We start from the raw sequence: 19,644 nt of genomic DNA, 5'->3' as shown, positions 1-19,644 counted from the left end.
TATTTTAATTTTATGTGAGGTTTCAAAAATGTTTCAGTAATAATTGCAATATGCACATTATTTACTGAGCATGAGCATGAGCATGATTGACCGCCCGCGGTTGCTACTCCGTTATTGCCAGATCAGCTGTAATTACACAGAGAACCAACAGATGATGCTTGGGACTAACATTCATCTTCAATGTGTAAAAACTGGTGACCTTAATCTTTATATTAGGCAATACCAGCGCCGGCCGCATCCGAATGCAGGTCAAAGAAGGAGTGTGAATAGGAATATGTTGACGTGATACTCGCTTTATTGGAAGCCGAGAACACCTCTGCACTTCCACGAGAAATCACTGGGATGTTGGAGAAAAGGTTAAGGTTTGCAGCAGGTTTCGTTTTGGTAAACGATGCGCTGAGTTCGAGTACCGGGTTCATAATAATAAATATCGCACGTACGAGTTCATTATACCTTCTAAGGAAGTCATAACGCGATCAATATGTTAGATGAAGTAACACCGCAAAAATAAAAAAGCGCACGCGAGGATACCGGACCTATGACTCAATCAAGACCGACTCAAATATTTGAACATCTGTTTATGTAGTTATTATGAAACTACCGAAACGTATCTCCCATTGATTGATCTCAGCTGACTACACAATGTTACGAAAGCTACAAGAGTTGAGTCCACGTTAACGCCTCGCGACTCCTATCACTTCTTCGTGAATTGACCCTATTTATATCGAAAATTATAACACGGTTATAACCAATCTGTAGAAAATACGACCTCATGAAAGGTATCGACGCGAAGTCTCTAGATATTCGGTCACCCGGGCATCTGACTTTGAGCCTAACAGGTCGACTAACGACGTTTCTTTTATACTGTTCGTCTGTTCTATAAAAGCGATTTTTTGATTTGAGACCGATTTAAAGCAGTAATAAACTAAAGAGTGTTGTAGGGTCACGCACAGGTAAGTGTGGTACATCCTAGTGAAACGCAAAATGGTATACCACACTAAGTGGACGATTCGAACTAAGACATCATAAAACTCTCCCGGGCCGGAGACGCGTTTTACCAAAGCATTATGCACGACCGCTCAATCCCCGACTACCGACGGAGACGCTCGGGAGCACGATATTTCACGCCGATTCTCTATTAGCTGTCGATGCGAGTGTTGCCTATCAAATAGAAAAATTGGCAAAGTTTCATGCATCCAAAGCCCCAATAATTTGAAAAATGCAGATACGCAGATTGACCAAAATATATATCTAAAGTTTGTTGACAAAATGCCGAACTAGTCATTATTGGGACAAAGTATACAAAAACCTCTGCTCAAAAACTAGACAAATCGAAAAAATTGAATTATAAGATTTCGACTTCGACTAGCAACAATGCACCATACTCTGAATTCCACAAACCACACCAGTACTCTCTGGGTGACGAGTTCAAGTAATGTTACGCGTTATGTTGGCTCATTATTAAGCTGAGCAATAGGGACCTTTTTGTCAAACGACATGCGTAAAAGCATAAGTAATGTCGAACTCGTCTCCGCGGCACGTTCACACCCGGACTACAGTTTTGTCCTGTACTTTCTTTTTCACTTTCCGGACTATACTTTTTCTGTATCCGACTTCACACTTTATTCTGGACTACACCCGAAAGAAACAGGGTGCAGTCTCAAAACACTAATAACAAAAACAAATGCTCTCAAATGCCGTACGAAAAATATGACAACTGAGTGTAGCGTCGCTTGCGTGTTCGTTTTCGTGCTGTAAAGTGTAGTTCAGAACGGTGTAGCACAGCTGCGGAAACGAGCTTGACACACCATTACAGTATTCCTGAACCCTTTACAAAATGCTAGAACAATTATTATTCATTTCACCGTTTTGGATCTGCGCCTATAAAAATTTAGCATATTTAACAAAACTTAGCTATGGCGTAAAAATAATTATTCAAAAGCTAGTGAAGTCATAAATAGAAAAGGAATGACAATGGATATTAAAACATAATCATCAGATATATTTCAGTTCGGAAATTCAAGACAATTTTAACATTATGCAATATCGCAAAATAGATAAACAGCAATCGTCTGGTACACCTTTTCATGCGGTGCATAAATGAATGACAGAACAGTACGAAAATGCTACGCTGTGGTAGCTACACATGAAAGATGAATTCGCCATTAAATGACGCACAAATTCATCGCTAAAAAATCATACTGTACTGCACACACTACAACACGAAATATATATATAAAAAAAAAAACAATTTGATTCTTGTCGGTGAAAACTACTACCTTCGAGTCATTTATAAATAAACAAACATGTCTGTAAATGTATGCACTTATCTTAGCCATTGAATCAGCTTTCAGCAAACCAAACATGCCTCCGCTCGCACGCAAAAAAGTATAGGCAACTTGTTTCTATGGTTACAACTGCCGCTCTCTCAGTTTCTGCCTCTCAGCAGATCGTGCCGTCGGCGGAGAATAAGCTTGCACACTACCGTATCAAAGGAAAGTCACCAACACAACACTGCGCTTTAAAAGCAGCCATTTGCTAGGCGACAAATTGTGAAAAAAACGGCAATAAAACTTTAAATTTCCAGATCGTTTTACTTCCAAATCACTTTTAAAACACTGTTATAACACTCGAAACACTTTTACCCACAATTACCACACGAAATTCACAATTTATCGTGCTATATACCACAATAAAACGCGATTACCACGGACACAATAAATAAAGCGTCTACACACGTCGCCAGCGATGCCAGCTCCCCCTGCAATATGCACATTATTTACTGTTAAAAAATTAAAAAGCTCATTCTCATTGGCCTTCAATGAGCGAGCATTCCAATTTAATATTTTAACTGTTTTATTTAAAATCATTGCTTAATTTTTAATTAGAAACAGTTTTAATAGTAAAATTTGTGCCTATTTGAATGGCTTCAAACATTGATTTTGCCTGCAACATGGCGTTCATAAGATCGAACATTGCCTGTTGCAAAAAAGAAAGTTAACCTGCCGTAATAGGCCCCAGGCAGTTGCCATTAGAAAAAATATTTTCGGCAGCGATATTAGCTGGAGTAATAGGTGTACAATTATTTTCTAGCGTGTTTTGCTTACCCATATTAACGGTAATTTTCGAACTACCAACACTAGGCGGTATAATGTTTGGAATACCTGTAACCTGTGCATAAGTTAAACGGGTATGCAAAGGAGTAGGTAAACTATGCGTCACTGGTACGCTTGGAGAATTTTGTTTTGAAGTTGGTTTTAATTGAGAAATTGAATTTTGTTTACCTTGCCTTGCCTTAACAATTGCTAAACGGACTGGGCATTGATAAAAATTTGACATATGGTTGCCGTTACAATTCGCACAGCGAAAATTTTTACTCTCTTTCACAGGACATGTGTCCTTTTTGTGAGAAGAGTCTCTACAAATGAGACATTTTTGGTCCATGTTACAGAACTTTGAACCATGGCCATAACGTTGGCAAATACGGCATTGGGTGATATGCTTTCCACCTCCGCCATACTTCCTATAAATTTCCCACTTTACACGCACATTAAACAAAGCATGTGCTTTTTCAAAAAAATTTAAGTTGTTAACCTCATTTCGGTTAAAATGAATTAAATAATTAGCAAGGGAAATTCCAGTGCGCTGACTGTTTTCGCCTCGTGATTTTTGTTTCATTAGAATTACTTGGGTAGGGGCTATGCCAAGTAATTCTGTTAAAGTAAGTTTGATCTCATCAACGGTTTGATCGTTGGTGAGACCTTTCAAGACAACCTTGAACGGCTTGGCGTCCTTGGTGTCATATGTAAAAAAATTGTACATCTTGCCAGTTAAATACTGAACAAGACGATCACGACCCTTTATTGAGTCGGTTAATAAGCGGCATTCACCTCTACGGCCAATTTGATAGGTAACTTTAACGTCAGAAACAAACGTTGAAAGTTCCTTTTTGAATATATTAAATTCAGAAGAAATAGTTACCACAATAGGTGGAACTTTCTCCTTTTTTAAAGATTTTATATTTTGTATAGTTTCATTATTAATAACTCCCATTTCATCAGGCAAAATATCAAAAGGATTGTCACTACAGACACTCGAAGTGTCAGAAAGAGATGCCTCTCTTTTCCTCCCCGCAGCGATGCGTGGTTTCTTTTTTCGTCCAGCCATTTCAGGTGATACGAAAAAAGTGAAAACAAATGTTAAATTCAAAAGTAGGTAGTCTTGAGAAAGACTGATGGGAAATAACTTTCAGGTAGTCTTTAAAAGACACACTGACAAAACACAAACTTTGAAGCTATAGGCAGTCAAAGACCAGTCCACAAGCAACCGAAAAAAAACGTCTGATCTATAGGACAGTTCAAGACGCACTGATTTTTTTCCACAATAGAATTTTTGTATTACTTGAGTCAAATTTAAGAACAATTTTATTCATTTTTGTTTATTTTTTGAATTCCAGAAGCAATTTATAGTTTGTTCGGAAAACCTAGTCTGCTTTATCCGTTTTTAGAGAATTTAAAAAAAAATGTTTTTACACGTATTTTTATCTTCTTGTTTTTCTTAGTACTAAACAATAAAATATTTCAGCCTTTTTGGCTAAATTTTGATTATATTATATTGGCCTTTTCTGTTTAATTAAAGCGTTTTAAACCATTATTTCAGTTCTTATCCTGTCACGTTCTTTAACCAATTCGTAATTTTTTTTTTCTTTCAAGCATTTTAAAATGTTTTCAGAAGTTTCAAGCTACATTTAGTGTTTATGCATGCAATGTTTTATGCATTTAAAAATTATTCCTTCAGGTCGGACTCGATTATCCGGAAACTCGATTACCTACCCGGAATTCGATTATCCGGAATTTTAGACTCGATTACCGGAATTTTATTTTTTTGGTGTCCGTTATCAATTTTTATTCCGAAACTTTACCTTTACCATCCCTTCTGGCATAGTTGTTACCATTTAAGTCATTTCCGGCATGTTTGGGACATGCTCGAATTGAGTGAAAATAATCAATGTCCAATTTATTTTTTCTTGCTTCTTATGATTTTACCCCCTTTCGCCTCAGAAGTAACTTCTGGTTACGCCACTGCATCATACAAGTAAAATAAAGAAAAGAAATATTTATTTTATGTTCGTTAATCGCAAAATTTCAGTATTTTTTGTGTGATTCGATTATCCGGAATGAAAAAATTTTTGATGTTCCGGATAATCGAGTCCGACCTGTATACAGTTTTTTCTTGAGTTTGGTTTTTTTTTCTGGTATAGTTGCTTTGAGTTATTAGATACTAACTTGATATCAATTTTTAACTGTTTTTCTGGGTTTAGAGGCGTTTCTCTGCTTTTTTGACGGATTTCTTTTCAATTTGGTAATAATCTCTGTTATTCTGCATTTTCAGTCCTTTTTGGCTGAATTTCGATCATGTAACTTTGATTTTTTTTGAAAATAAGCTTTCTATCGCTTCTGTTACTTCTGTTTTGGAACCACTTTCAGCTAGGTTTAGTCTGCATTAAGTTATCAATAAACACCTGCTCTATGTAATTCATCAATAGTATCTTTAGTAAGACCGAATCTTGTTTGAATTCGGTTATTTCTACTACTGTAGATAACATCCATACCGAATTTCCTAAATTTGTATGGTGACAATTAATATTAACATCGTATTCAACAACAACTTCCTATCTTCTGTTAGCGGTGTGAGTGTTGTGTAAGATTTCCTGTGTGGATTCGTTTCTTTTCATCAAATCTAACTTGGAAGGTTCTTCAATTACATCCGTTCTGCTGACCAATTTCAAAAATATATTCTATTTCATTTTTCTTCCCTTCATTACTGAGAGGCAAAGATTCCATACGGTAGATCCTCTGGTAAAAAGTAGCCATTTTATGTTGAAAGGAGTGGTTAGAAGTGCTAGGTATTATTCGTTTTGTATGGGTGGGTTTCCTAGAGATTTCGAATTCAGAGTGATTGAAGTTTTTAACAACGAATACATTCAAAAAGGTAGCCTGTTGTTTTGTTCAATTTCCAAAGTAAATCGGATGTTTTTAAGAATACTATTCAACATTTTAAAACACCTTTCTAAGTTCCCCTGTTTTGAAATGAAAAAATGTTATACACAAACCTCCACCAACGATCTGGTAAGGAGTCTTTCTTTAGGTTATTTTCCTAATGTGCCATAAAAAGTTCACATAGGAAAGGTGAAATAGGATTGCCCATCGGTGCTCCTTTTGTTTGTTTGTAAAATTACTGACGAAATGAAAAATAATTGGCCTGCATGCGAAGCTGAGTTAACTCAAGTGGCTAAATACTGTAGATTTCCAAGACACATCGTTGAGAGAGAAGCCAATCTGCTAAAAGATTTATAGCTTCTTTCACTGGAACATACGGGAAGAGTGTTTTGACATCAAAAGAAACCATTGTCTCGTAAGAGTGAAGTGCCTTTGACTCTTTTAAAGAGGCCATTTTCCTTGAACTGCAAAATTTGTCAAATTTTTTTCGGAAACTTCCATACAGTCATACCTGCGCGTTAAAACCTATTTTCCATTAACTATTAGTATTTTTAAACCTATCTTATGCCTATTTAGGACAATTTTCGCATTAGTTTCATTATTTTAAAACTTACTGCAAACATTTTTTTGAAGCAATTTATACCCCAAAAACAGTTGCTGTAACATTTATTTTCAATTTCAATACATTTTAAAAAGTTACGTTATATCAAGGTAAAAGTTACGTTATATCGAGTTACGTTATATCAAGGTTGCCTTATATCGAGGTATGGCTGTATTATGATAAATAAGTTTGAGCTTGTAACTATGATTGAGGATTTATCTAAATGAAAGTATTTTTGATTTGATATTGATGACAGCAAAGTAAAAGTACCCGATGAACCCTCTCGTTATTGTTTTCAATATTAAAGTTTAATGCTTAGAAAGTTATAAATATGTCATTGTAAAACAATACTCTAAAAAGTTTACTTACCTTTACGCTGTTGTAGAATTCTAGCTAAAGTCAACAATACGTATGTATTACAGCTTTGATTACCTGTAAACACAGACACAATAAAATTGGAAAAAAGTTATACAGCGTACTTAAGGTTGGCATAAATAAATTACTGAACTGGAAAGCACTAAAAATTAAAAATAATGCCGAATAGAGGCAAAAAAAAAATTAACAAGTCGCGAACAAACGTGCGATGACCGCTACCTATACCTATGAGTACGATTGTTTACTAACAAAAGCGCCGCTTTCGTACTCAGCCGCCGTATTTTCACCCCTCATGCATACAGATACACACTCATACACAAATTGCCCGAGAGCCATCGAACACGCGAATAAAAAAAGAGGGTGAAGCCTTGATGTGCCAACTGTGTAACCTAAAAAAAAACAAGATTTTCTGCATTGATCGATCCTCGCGGTGCTGCTGCCGCTGCCTATTTGTAGAGCGGAACCGCAAGGGGGATATAGGAAGGGGTGGATTGTTTTCCACTGATTCACGGACATGTGTACTATACGTTCGTCCGCCCCCGCCCTTTATTGCAGCCCGTCGCCGATAAGGTAATTTGTTCGTGTTCATATTGTTACGGCCAGAAGGGGTGCCAGGGACGGTTCGTTGAAATCATCTCGGCAATTACTCGTGAAATGAATGTAGGTACTTCAAGTGTGCTTTGTTAGGGAGATAATGAGAAGTGTTTTGTAATTATACATTAATACCGATAAAAGCAAATTCTGTTGGGTTTATTTTACAACTTTAGTTTAGCGAAATATTTTTATTACCGTTTTCTCTGTGTTAGTCATTGTTAGCGAAGATATGACTATCAATACTTGTGTTGTTGAACCTACTTAGCTGTTTCAAATACATATTGTCATACTTTTGAGTGATACAAATCTGTACTTAAGCCACGTGGTCATAATTTGATCAATTATTATTGCAGGCCTAGAATCGCCTTTCCTCTATTTTCAAGAACTTTTCTTCTTTAACAGGTACTACAAACCTTGTGATTAAACGTTCAGTATATTCTAAAGTTCGACCGATTGTGAATTCTAATCAAACCATGTGTTGTGTTCGGCTTTGACGAGAATTTTGAAAAACCAATTCTGATCAGTTTGCATTTAAAACTGGTTAATTGATAAATTAAGATGTTAGTATAACCTTTTTTTGACAATACCCTCCTGATAATGATCACGTAAGTCTAGTAGAAAAACAAATATTGAACAGGTGTATACCGTATGATACAATTGTTTACTATTGAAATAGACAGCTAATCTCCGGTAACTGAAACGGTACAGATCGGTTCTTAACACGTTCACCATCAAGGTGAAACGAGTGTTTTGGACCAGAACTGCTGCAGCTGTCCAACAACAAACACCACATTGCCTAGACATTGTGTTGTGCAGTTACCGGTGCATGGCATACACGAATGCAGAAATGCAATTCTCATTGAGAGATGACTTTGCGCTGCAGTTAGCCGATTCCTGGCCGCCTGCCTGTTGAGTCACACGTCTATCTTGCTGTATAGCACAGTGCAATGCAGTGCGCGCCTTGCACGCCGCGCCGCATGACTGTGGCAGGTGACCCAAATAAATATGCCGCTCGGTTAAGTTGAAGCATACCGCGCTCGCCTATATGTTTACGTATGTGTAGAAGCAACTAAAGAGCGTTTGGTAGTGATTATAGTACAGATTATGAAAATAAATATTGGCGATGACAGCCCAATGAATGCCACACTATAAACTATCCCATTAGAACGGCACACCCTCGGAGCGGTTGAAACAGTTATGACCGACGCTAGTGACCATTTATGGTGCATAAGTACGTCGTTTTCGTAAAACACACTCTATTTCATCGATCAATACTAGTCGTACCATGCCATAGAGCAGCGACAACATTACTTTCGCATGGAATAAACCCGTTAAGGTAGTAGCATGGCGGCTCAAAGCGAGCAGAGCATTGGCGAATGCACATGTCAAAGCAGCTGCGAAGGTGGCGCGCTGGGGGTACAACACCAGGTACACGCGGGTCGCCACGATGGTACACATAACCGTTAACGTGACCCAAGTTACCGGCAAACTTTCCAATGTCTAACACCAATGCCGGTGAGGCCGTGCAATTTAGTCGGCGGCGCCTGTGCATCGCTTTTCGGAGAAGGGAAATGAAAATCCGTCATTGGCGCCTGCAAATAAAGTCTCGATTGTGCTTTGCCGCGCCGCACCGCTTGCGGATGTTGTACGTGACAAGACGGAGCTGTATTTTTTGGTTTGTAAACATCGATTTGGCAACGTTTCGTGCTGCAGACTATACCTACCTACAGTTATGAGCGGGTTGAAACGGCAGAGAAAGCGGAAAGTAAACAGCGATGCGATCGGTTTTCGCGAAGGGGAAGAAAGGCACGACGACGTTCCGTTCCGTTAAAAGATGCAGTCAATGATCAAATCTAATATAATGTATCAGTTGGAAAACAGTGTCATTTTCTGTACAATTGGCTCATATTACCACGGGGTGATAAGTGTTTCTTATGTGAAATTTTCCGAGAAAGCTAAGAGGTGAAAATTGACCTTCGAATTTCGTTTAGCGGTAGGGCTCAAAAATTTCCTCTTGTCTTCTCTTGTCGAAATGTCCTCATACATTTTCACTTCACTGTCAATCTCATTTCAAGGAGCTAATTTTTATCACCTCACTTCAGGTGGAATCGAGAATAGGTCTCAATAAATGAAGTGAGCGTGAGAGTGAAATACATTTCACCGTGAAGTGACTCCCGTAATAAGACCATTTGCTCTCAGTGGACTGATATGCTCCGCTGCGAGGTCATATTTTACAGCTGATTTCTTGTTCTTGAGTTCCTTGATAGCATCGTCAACTTTACTTATCGTGGGAATCATCCTAATCCGCTGTGCTGATGAGGTCGTTCTTCTAGCAGTCTTGATTCACTCCCCTTCAAACCAGCCGTTATTATGAGGCACGACTTTCCGAAGTCCGATAACGCTGAAATTTTGAACGGGAACTTCTTTCGAGAGACCTTTTAATGCACTTCCGAGCTGGATAGGGTCACCAAAATTCACGGGAATGGGTAGAAAGCCATATTTTTCCAGTTTAAACTCTAGGGCAAAATTTGTGTTGAACAGATCTTCGAGACCATTTTTGAAGCACATTGGAAATAAATTCTTTAATAAAGCTTAGACAAAATAAACAAATCCAGGAAAAAGCCTAGAGTTTTGGGAATTACTCAAAAACAAGAGCAGACGAACCTTGACAGACCAATGCAAATTAATGAATTTTAAGAATTTCCAATTCTATCATTTTCAAATCCTAGATAATGACTACATTTAGGAAAAAAAGTTAATGCAATTATATTGGAAACAGTAATCAGAGGGGGTGATATTTGAATAAATCTGCATTTTATATTTTAATAAAAAATTACTGGGTTAAATCATACACTGTTTTTTTTTTTAGAAATAAGCATCCGTTAGCTATTTTGTCTTGGGCGTTACTCAATTTAAAATTTGTTTTTTATTCTTAAACAATAGTTTACTCCGTATTGGTTGTCTGCCAATTGTGTTTTGTTTTTGATGCGCGATGAAGCAATTTCGGAAAGTCGTAGTAAAGTAGTTTTCGGCCGGTGACCGCCCTTGCGCAATATTCAAACGAATTTATTAGGCTTGGTATTCTCTTGAATCACTTCTTGCCCAATTGTAGCAATTTTTTCACCACACTACTTTCTTCTGCTTTGTGCTGTGTTTCTGCTGCAAAACAACGAAACAAGAGGGGCGAATTACTCTAGTGAGAATACACAAAATTACACCTCAGTGCGCACTGCATACGAAGAGCAAACTTGCGTGACGGGCGGCTGGTTTTTTTTTTTCAGTTTAGAGATGCAAATCAAACAACGCAATCTACTTTACTACCCAGATGCCCCGCTCATTAGATAAATGCTTTAGAGACACACAGCACTGCAGGGAGCTCTGCTGTGAAGTTATTGTGCGTAATGTTCTTTGGGAACATCTATAAATGACGTAGCTTTTTTTTAGGTTTTTTTGACCCCCTCCTCCCCCATCGTAGCATTTCGTCACAAAGTCAGGACTCCCCTCTAGACAATTACGTAGCGTTATAACAACCCCCCCCCCACATTTTTTTTTTGCAAATTTTATTATCCAAAACATACCTTGAATCATAAATGAACAAGAAAAGACAAGGAAGTAATATAAATGACCCTAAACAGACAAAACAGTGATAAAAAAGAACAATTAGAAAAGAACCAATTTTTTTTTCTTAGTTTCATGTTTGTTACGTAGCTTGGCTTGAACCCGCACCCTCCCTCTCTTCACATTTCGTCACAAAACTGCAAACCCCTCCATACCCCTCGAATGCTACATCATTTATGAATGTTCCCTTTCGTGTGCGAAAGGTCACACCAGTTTATTATTTCTGTGGAGAGATATTTCAGATTCCACCGCGGTGGTTTTTTGCAAGCTCCTCAGATACACACGAATCGATGCTCTCTTCGAGCTAGTGCGTCGCTTTACCCACCAGTGTGAGAAACGACAAACCAGGTGTAAGGTTAAGCGAGGTCTAGTTCATAAAATCATCGAGAGGTACAAGGAGACATCCTCTTTGGAAAAGATCCGATCAGCCACGATCTGCTAGGACACCGCCATCCGTCAAAGAAAAAGGCAACGTTCAGTTCTAAAATTTGCCACACCCGATCTAAATATATTTATTGGATCTACCCACAATATTTGGTAACTGATTTTCGATGCAAGACCTTCTAATGACGTGAAGTTCAGGGCGTTTCCGAGTCCTCTCAGAAAAAGAGACTCGATAGAGCAAAAATGATACTTTCACGGTACGGTACGAGCTCATTTTTTCTGAAGAGAAACTAATTGTCCTAGAGCAGCCACGCAATGCATATAATGATCAACTGTGGGCAGCAGTTAGAGACTATATTTCGGAGTCCCAAAAGAATGTTCCTCGGTGCCAGAATGCACCTTCAGTGATAATATGGGGGGCTGTTTGCAAAGTAAGCTTTTTTCTCGACAAAAGCGTCAACGCGAAAGCTGTTTTTGTTTAAAAACGGAAGTTTTGGAGAAAATTGTTGCCCCAAAAACTCTTCTGAGATGACCACTATGTATTCCAGTAAGACGGTGAGAGACGATTTGACGGATTTTCTGGAACTCCCCAGATTTGAATCTAATGGACTTTTTTGTCTGGTCCTATATGATGTCGAACCTTACTGATCACAATATCTCAAACTTGGAACAATTTAACGCGGTAATCCTAAAAATCTGGGATGAAATCCTTTGATATTGGTCTAAAGGAGTGGCTATTCCAAAAAATCTGCGTTAGATGTTCACTGTAAAAAATACTTTGAAAAGAAAACATTAAGAAATTAAATGTGTGATATTTACCAATCTTTACGGATTTTCGAAATTGTATTTGAATTTGTTGAACATGGATACAATTTAAAACTGACGGACCGAATGACTCTAGTTCATAGCTGCAAGGTTACAGAATATGCTTTGACGCGCGGGCGGTCGTGGGTTCGAATTTCAGTAAAAATTCGGTGTCAAACTGAAGTAAGCATGGGTTTATTCTCAGGCTACCAACAAAGCATTTACGCTGATTTTTTTATAACATTTCGATGACTTCTTCGCGACAAATTAAGTCTCTCTTAAAATAAAAAAAAACTTGTCAGAGGAACGTAATGCAGTCTCTCCAGGGAATTATAATTAGCAATACTTGGTAGGAGGAACAAGGTTCGGTATAGTAGAGCAGTAAGCGTAAAAAGAAGGGTAAAAGCTTACACAAAAGCACGGATGAAAACAATAAACATGTCAGTTTCTTTCAATGGCTGAGAATAGAAGTGCTGATTATAGCAGTACCAGACATGGAGGTTTTTACGTTAGACACAACCAGTAAGTCACTGTTTACAAAAAGCTAAGATCGTGTGCACCCTTGATTTGGAGTTTGACAAGCATTGTCGCTTAAGATTTTTCATTAACATTCCGGCTGTCACTCGAAATGCTTCCCAACATTGCTGAGAACCGATTTGTGCCAACCGCAGACCGCAAGCGCATCCATATTAATATCCTGGTAGATTCTGCCTTCAGTGGAGCATTACACTGCACTATATTGCCTCTAAAACGAAACATACCTACAAATAGGAAACCCGACCAACTAGAGGCTGCCGGGTGAATGTGGTGGCCATTATACGGCCTTTGCTGTTACTTAAGTCATCGTATAGCGCACTTACTTCGCTGTTGAATACCCATCAACCAGGGCGAAACCAGTCGCTAGTTCCGTTTTTTTTTATTGCGTCTCTCTATCGCTCTAGTGGCCAAAGTCGACTCCACTGTCGTCGTAGTTGCTGTTGTCGTCGTTGCGGCCGCTAACTGCCGCGTAAAAAAGCCATGAAGCAACTGTAATTGAGGTCTACTTGTTTGTGTTAGTTCGCGGTAGTATGCGCGGCCGGCCGTCTGGGTACGGCATTTTGTTCCACTCTCTTGCATTCTCGAGTGTTTACATTTATTTTTTCTTCATTCAGTATGAAGGATTTTATGCCGCTCATTGCACGCTGCACTCGATTTTTCTTCTTCGTTTTCCGCTCGTGACTCGTTCACTACAGTTGCACAATGGGACGAAAGCTGAGTAATTTTACCCTACTAGTAAGCAACGTAAAACTGCTACATTTGTAAATAACAATGGCATGCTTATCAACCAGAAACAGCGAGAGATTTATCTCACATATACACAGTCTTGTTTGTAAACAATCAGCCCACTGTGCATCTAGTTTCTTGGGTGTTTTTTTTTCCTCGAAGCTTGATTTGCGTCACGAAAATGCAGCGAGTAATTTTCGCATCCGTCGGCGCCGTGAAAATATGCGGCCAGCTGCGGTTACTGGGGCTGGCATTTGGGGTCGCAGTGGTGGGGGAAACAGTGGATGTTGGTAAATAAACGATTGTTTGTTTATCGTTCTTTGCACTGCCGGGCAAGCGTAGATACTGCCTGTATTGGTGTGCAAACCGATGCAGGTTATGCACGTTTGCACGATATTGTACGCTGTTTTTGCTGCAATTTGGAGCTCCAGTGCCAAATTCGTAAACAAAGCAGTATCGTGTAATGAAGTCATTAGCAAACAATTGTCGAGCTGCGGAAAGGAAATGGTGTTATTGCGCGAAGCAACCAACCACAACAAGAAAGATCGTAGGAAGAAATCCGCCGAATAAACTCAAATCGGCTGAAATTAGCATTTAATGTATTTATGTGTAATCGATCAATACCTGTCCGTTGAAACAGAATCGACTGCCGGCATAAGCCGAACACTACTCTTGTGTTTTGTCTGGCGAACGAACGGCTGCTGTAAACATGTTGAAAAATTGTTTACGATTTCTAATTAGTTCGCGTGGAATGCTTTAACCTAAATCGTGAAAGATTAGCAACTTATCTACGGAATGATTTTTACCATACGTTCCCGATTAACTTTAATATTTCAAAAATCGATGTATTTATAACTAAATTCAACTCAATGTTTATGTTACATGCTTTCAAATGTTCATGTGATTGATTTAGATCGTTGTAAACACACATGCTGCCTTCAAACGTTAACACCATGAATAAAAGGACAAAGTCACTTGAGCTGTAAACGCAAACAAGACACGTTGGAATCAGCAATTGACAAATCAGTATTGGTAGCTGACAAGTAGCTGATTTTACTCCTCGTCATTATAGAAATGAATGAATGAAAATTAAGCCTTAAATTGAAGGCAAATATCAGAGCAGTGACAATGAAAAATACAATGAACTAAAATAGGACCAAAATTTTTTCGTTTGAAGCTATCAATCGAAATCCAGAAAATATTTTCAAAAGGTTTAGAAAAATATAAAGAAACCTGTAAATACCTAATGCTGTGCTGACACTTAGGAGCTTCATCAAGACACTTCTTTGAATAATTTGGTCTAAATAAAACTATTCAAATGCATTTAATTTCTCATTTAATTTTTAAGTTACAATGGTTAGAACCTCAGTTGACCTATTTTCACTACAAACATTTTAAATTACGACGCAAAAACATCAATAACCCTATGTTAACACCTTTCAAGATGTGACTCGTCCAGCACCTTCATATTTACATACAGTAGCAAATACGTAAGCAATTCCCGGGGAAAATTCGCAGAATTTCAATTCAAACAAGCTGCGGCTACTGAGCTAGCAAAAATCCCAGAACCTGACGCCACCGTTGATGGCAATTTTCGCGCCGAAACTTCCCATCAGCGGCGGCAGAGTGTGAGTCATGGGCTAGCGCGCGCCTGTCTGAGTGCGTCATCCAGTTCGACTCGAAACGACTGATTGGGCAATAAAAGAGCGGAAAGTGTCTAACAACTGGTTTTACAGCCTTTCGGTTGAAACGAGTCACGTATAGCCGGCCGTGTTCTGATAGGCCACAGCACAGCCACCACGACTCATGTGGTATTACTACAGGTAGAAGGATACAATCGCGCCCACCACAGCACAACACTGCAGAGTCCGCGTGACAGTGTATATTGTTTTGACAAAAAGTTGCCCTTCTATTCATCGGAATCGTGCCGTCTCGTGATGACGGACTCTGCGGTGACGTGTATTTTACCATGAATGGTGCGCTGCGCAGCCATCGTCAAATGGGTTGCCGTCACTGGTAGTGCCTGGGAATTTACAAATGCGGACCAACTGCCCAATAAAGTATAACTTAAATGGGTAGAAAATATAATCATGAGTCTGTTACGAATAGAAAAATGAGGATAAATTTCATAAAAAAGTGATAACTTAGATTATCATACCGTATAGGCTTGACAAATTACGGTCTGATAAGCTGAGAAAGCAATCAAACGAATGAAACCTTTCCAGTGGAGAGTTTTTTTGTTGTGAAAATGAATTGTTCACAGCTTGGTATATATTTGTATGCAGCAGAAGCTTTCGTTATCCAAACGTGCGAGGTAAAAGGGAGGGTCTAGAGATAAGAGATTGTACAACGGTTTTAACGGGTACGAGGAATGGGAATAACTTTCAGTCTATGGTTTATGGTGGTGAGACGTTCATTGTGTCTATTTTGAACCAGTTGAGACTACAGCAGCTCACTTTTAGGGCTGTACGAAGAGATGGCTTGCAATACAACTATACTTCTAATCAAAGTATACTCCTCCATAAATATTTGGCAAGCCTGTTCCAAATTCTTCAAAATCCTAGAGTGGAAAAATAATTGCTTGTTCAACTGTTACGCTATTAATTTTTATTGACGTAAAATGGCGTACAGATATCATGAATTTTCAATAATCATAGTACCTGCATAGAAAAATATAAATTAGTAAAGTACCATTATTTTAGTAGTGTCAGTTGAACTTAATGGTAAAATAGTAAGTGTGAGTTAAATTAAATAGGAAGAACACTATAATCAGAGATCCCGCGATTAAAATAATTACAGTGTGGGTTGAATGATTTCAAGTACCTATTCCGAACTGTTTCTTTTTATCCACAGTTTTTTTAATCTTCTGACTTATATTGATAAAAATTTATATACCCCTTCTAATGGGGTGAGATTGTGCCAAAAACAAAAAGCTGAATTTAATACCTGTTAAATGAACAGTAGTGTTTCTACGAATAATCAACATTACTAACATGATAAAGGGGTTGATCAGAAACTATGTTTCATATGAATTATAAAAAAATGTATGGCTGGATCAAATTGATACATAGAGTAATTAGTTATGAGAACGTGGCTTATAGACAGTCTCTATACACATAGTGGCGTCTCCAGGTATTCTAAAAAGGGAAAACGTTAGGGCGTGAAGTTTGAAAAGACTTTTCGTTTTAATTATTAAGTGTCATTGACAACTGTATATTCCATTGGAGATCTCAAAACCTCTGGAAACGTACCCACAACCCTCCTTCTTCGCTTTAAAAGTCATCTGTTTATATAGAATTGGTGTACAAAATTTTGTTACATTCCATAAGTAATATCAATCATTGAAAATTTCCATCTAACAATTGAGAACAATAAGCTTCTCAAGCTTTTAGTCATTATTTCAAAGAATACCATAGTTAGACAACATACCTTATGCTGTGGAGAAAAAAACATACCCTATGTAAACAATGCAAGTGTTTTGGTGTATACTGATATAATTTTGTCGTGAATGTGAATTCCGCACACTGTGCCGTTCAATATAACTTGGCACAATCTAACCCCAAAAGGGCTCGAAAAGTGTACAGTTTGGAGAAACATTATTTTCTGAGCCGGCACAGATTCAATGCATAATATTTCCTCAACACATTGGAGGCGACATCCTAACGTACCAACTGAGCAGTAAGTTGATGTGATTTCTTGATCGGGTTGGTTTTCCTGGGACATTTTTGGATAACGTTATTTGCGCATGTTTTTCACTCTGTACTTTGAAACATTCTTGAAGCGAAACAGTTCACTGATTCATAAAGTATTGAACCTAATACCTTAAGGTTTTGAAAATCGCAAGTTATTTAACATACAAACATTTCCCGTTTTGGCTCAATCTCATCCCCGTGGCTTAATTTCACACCGGCAGACGGTACTAGAAACTTTATTTGATTGAATCGTTAATTTCAATTATCGGAAAGAGTTAATAACTTGTATGAATCCAGGGACTTACAACTGTAGACGAATTTCTTACTTGAGGGGGGACCCAACTCTGAAAGGTCGAAAAAAAAAATTTTCGTGATTTTTTTTCGGATGTTTAGAGTTAAGTGAAGTGTTCGGGTATTTTAGCTATTGATTAATGTATACCTCAGTATTTTTTTTAAGCAGGGCCTCGTAAAAAACACCGTTGATTCAAAAATCCACGTAAAAACCACGTTAATTAAAAAATGTGTGTGAAGTTAACTACCAAGTTAGGATTTAGAAAAAAAAAAACCGACACGCTCTTCGAACAGTATTTGAAATTGGCCTCTTTTAAGGTCGTTCCGGATCCTTTGAAGGGTGTAGGCTTTTGACTAAGTCTTTTACTCAATAAAAACTTTTACGTTTTTGATTCCCAACCCGTGGTCATTTGAAAATCCGCCTAAAGATTTTCGAATTAACGCGGTATCGTGTAAAAAAATCGCCTAATTAAGAAATCCGCGTAAAAAACCCTGGTAAAAAATCGCGGAAAAACCGGAATATGAAACCGCAGGATCAAATATGTACTAGATCAAAAAATCACCCCAAAAAGATTTTTTGTTCAAATTTAAGATCCTGAATATACCATTTATTTTTAGAAAACTTATGCATATATTTTCAAGCACACTTTTAGAATCGATTGTGACCGTTTTTTTCTGGTTTGTATATGGGTCATTCCATACGAAGTGAACACTTGGACACGATCATCACAGATTTCGTTCAAAGTTGGGGAAATTATTCATCTACGGTCTCTTTGGAAAAATCCCAATTTTGGCGTCGATTGGAATACCCTCCGCTCTCTAGGACCCCCCTCTTTATTGCAAGGTCACGCAATTTTTGTCAAAAAATCTCTTTTTTCTTTTTCTTACAATTCATAGACGTAAGATGTCCGAAAAATACTGATAGATGATTTTTGAATAAAATAAACCAAAGAATCCAGAAAAAATATAAGATTTGACCGGAAGTGTTGCCAGATAAATTATTTTTGTATTTGAAAACTAAATTTGCATTTTTCGGCAAATTTAGTCATTTTGATTTTTAATTTGATGATTTCATCGTGTTCATCGTGTTAAATACGATGAAATTATCAAATTCAAAATAAAATTAGCTGCATTTGCCGAAAAATGCAAATTTAGTTTTAAAATACAAAAATAATCTATCTGGCAACACTTCCGGTAAAAAAAAAATTTTTTTCTGGATGTCTTGGTTTATTTTCTTCAAAATGCACCTATCACTATTTTTCGGGTGTCTTACGTCTATAAATTGTAAAAAAATTGATTACGAAGTTTACAACTTTTTACGTAAAAATGTTATATCTCGAGATTGGCTCATATTACCTCGGGATGATAGTTGTTTCTTCTTATATTTTTTCTGGATTCCTTGGTTTATTTTCTTCAAAAATCATCTATCAGTATTTTTCGGACATCTTACGTCTATGAATTGTAAGAAAAAGAAAAAAAAATTTTTGAACAAAAATGCGTGACTTTGCAATAAACAGAGGGGTCCCACAGAGCGGGGGGTATTCCAATCGACGCCAAATTTGGGATTTTTCCAAAGTGACAGTAGATGAATAATTCTTCCAACTTTGAGCAAAATCTGTGATGGTCGTGCCTAAGTTTGTGCTATTTCGTTGTCACTTCGTATGGAATGACCCATATGAAACATGCACCACGTTCAGGATCCAATTTATCGCAGAGAAATTTAATTGATGAACCATTTGTAACTTTATTTGATTATTCAAATTCAATAATACGGCACTACAGGGTTAAGCATGAAACAACACGTCTTTCCATAGGAGATCAAGAATACCCAAATGAACTCCCCTAATTTGAGATTTTCTTCATTCTTGCAAGTTTTGCAAAAATGCTTATTACTTCTATTCAAAATTAAAGGGCTTTTTGTGGTAATTAGACACTAGTATTGTCTATATAAATCTACACAGAAACTTCTTTTGAATGTGATTTCTTCCAAAAAAATGAAAATAAGAAAACGGGACGAGTCTTC

At 37.7% G+C, this 19,644-nt stretch overlaps 1 protein-coding gene across 6 annotated transcripts in view; it reads right to left on the bottom strand.

Annotated features, from left to right (window-relative positions):
- Positions 1-19,644, bottom strand: part of LOC129725819 (xaa-Pro dipeptidase) — a 207,087-nt gene that overhangs the window by 142,171 nt on the left and 45,272 nt on the right. For 3 of the 6 annotated variants that reach the window (XM_055682077.1, XM_055682075.1, XM_055682082.1), the window contains exon 2: positions 6,970-7,032. The exons of 1 other annotated variant lie outside the window; for it this stretch is intronic. The gene's annotated coding sequence lies outside the window, so the exon portion shown is untranslated. Of the gene's footprint in view, positions 1-6,969; positions 7,033-7,108; positions 7,220-19,644 lie in introns of those variants that run through there. 2 more of the 6 variants (XM_055682078.1, XM_055682076.1) reach the window with 2 other exon arrangements.

Source organism: Wyeomyia smithii, chromosome 2 (assembly GCF_029784165.1).
Source record: "Wyeomyia smithii strain HCP4-BCI-WySm-NY-G18 chromosome 2, ASM2978416v1, whole genome shotgun sequence".
NCBI lineage: Eukaryota > Metazoa > Arthropoda > Insecta > Diptera > Culicidae > Wyeomyia > Wyeomyia smithii.
Note: the sequence above shows the minus strand (reverse complement) of the source record. Positions and strands in the feature narration are given on the sequence as shown.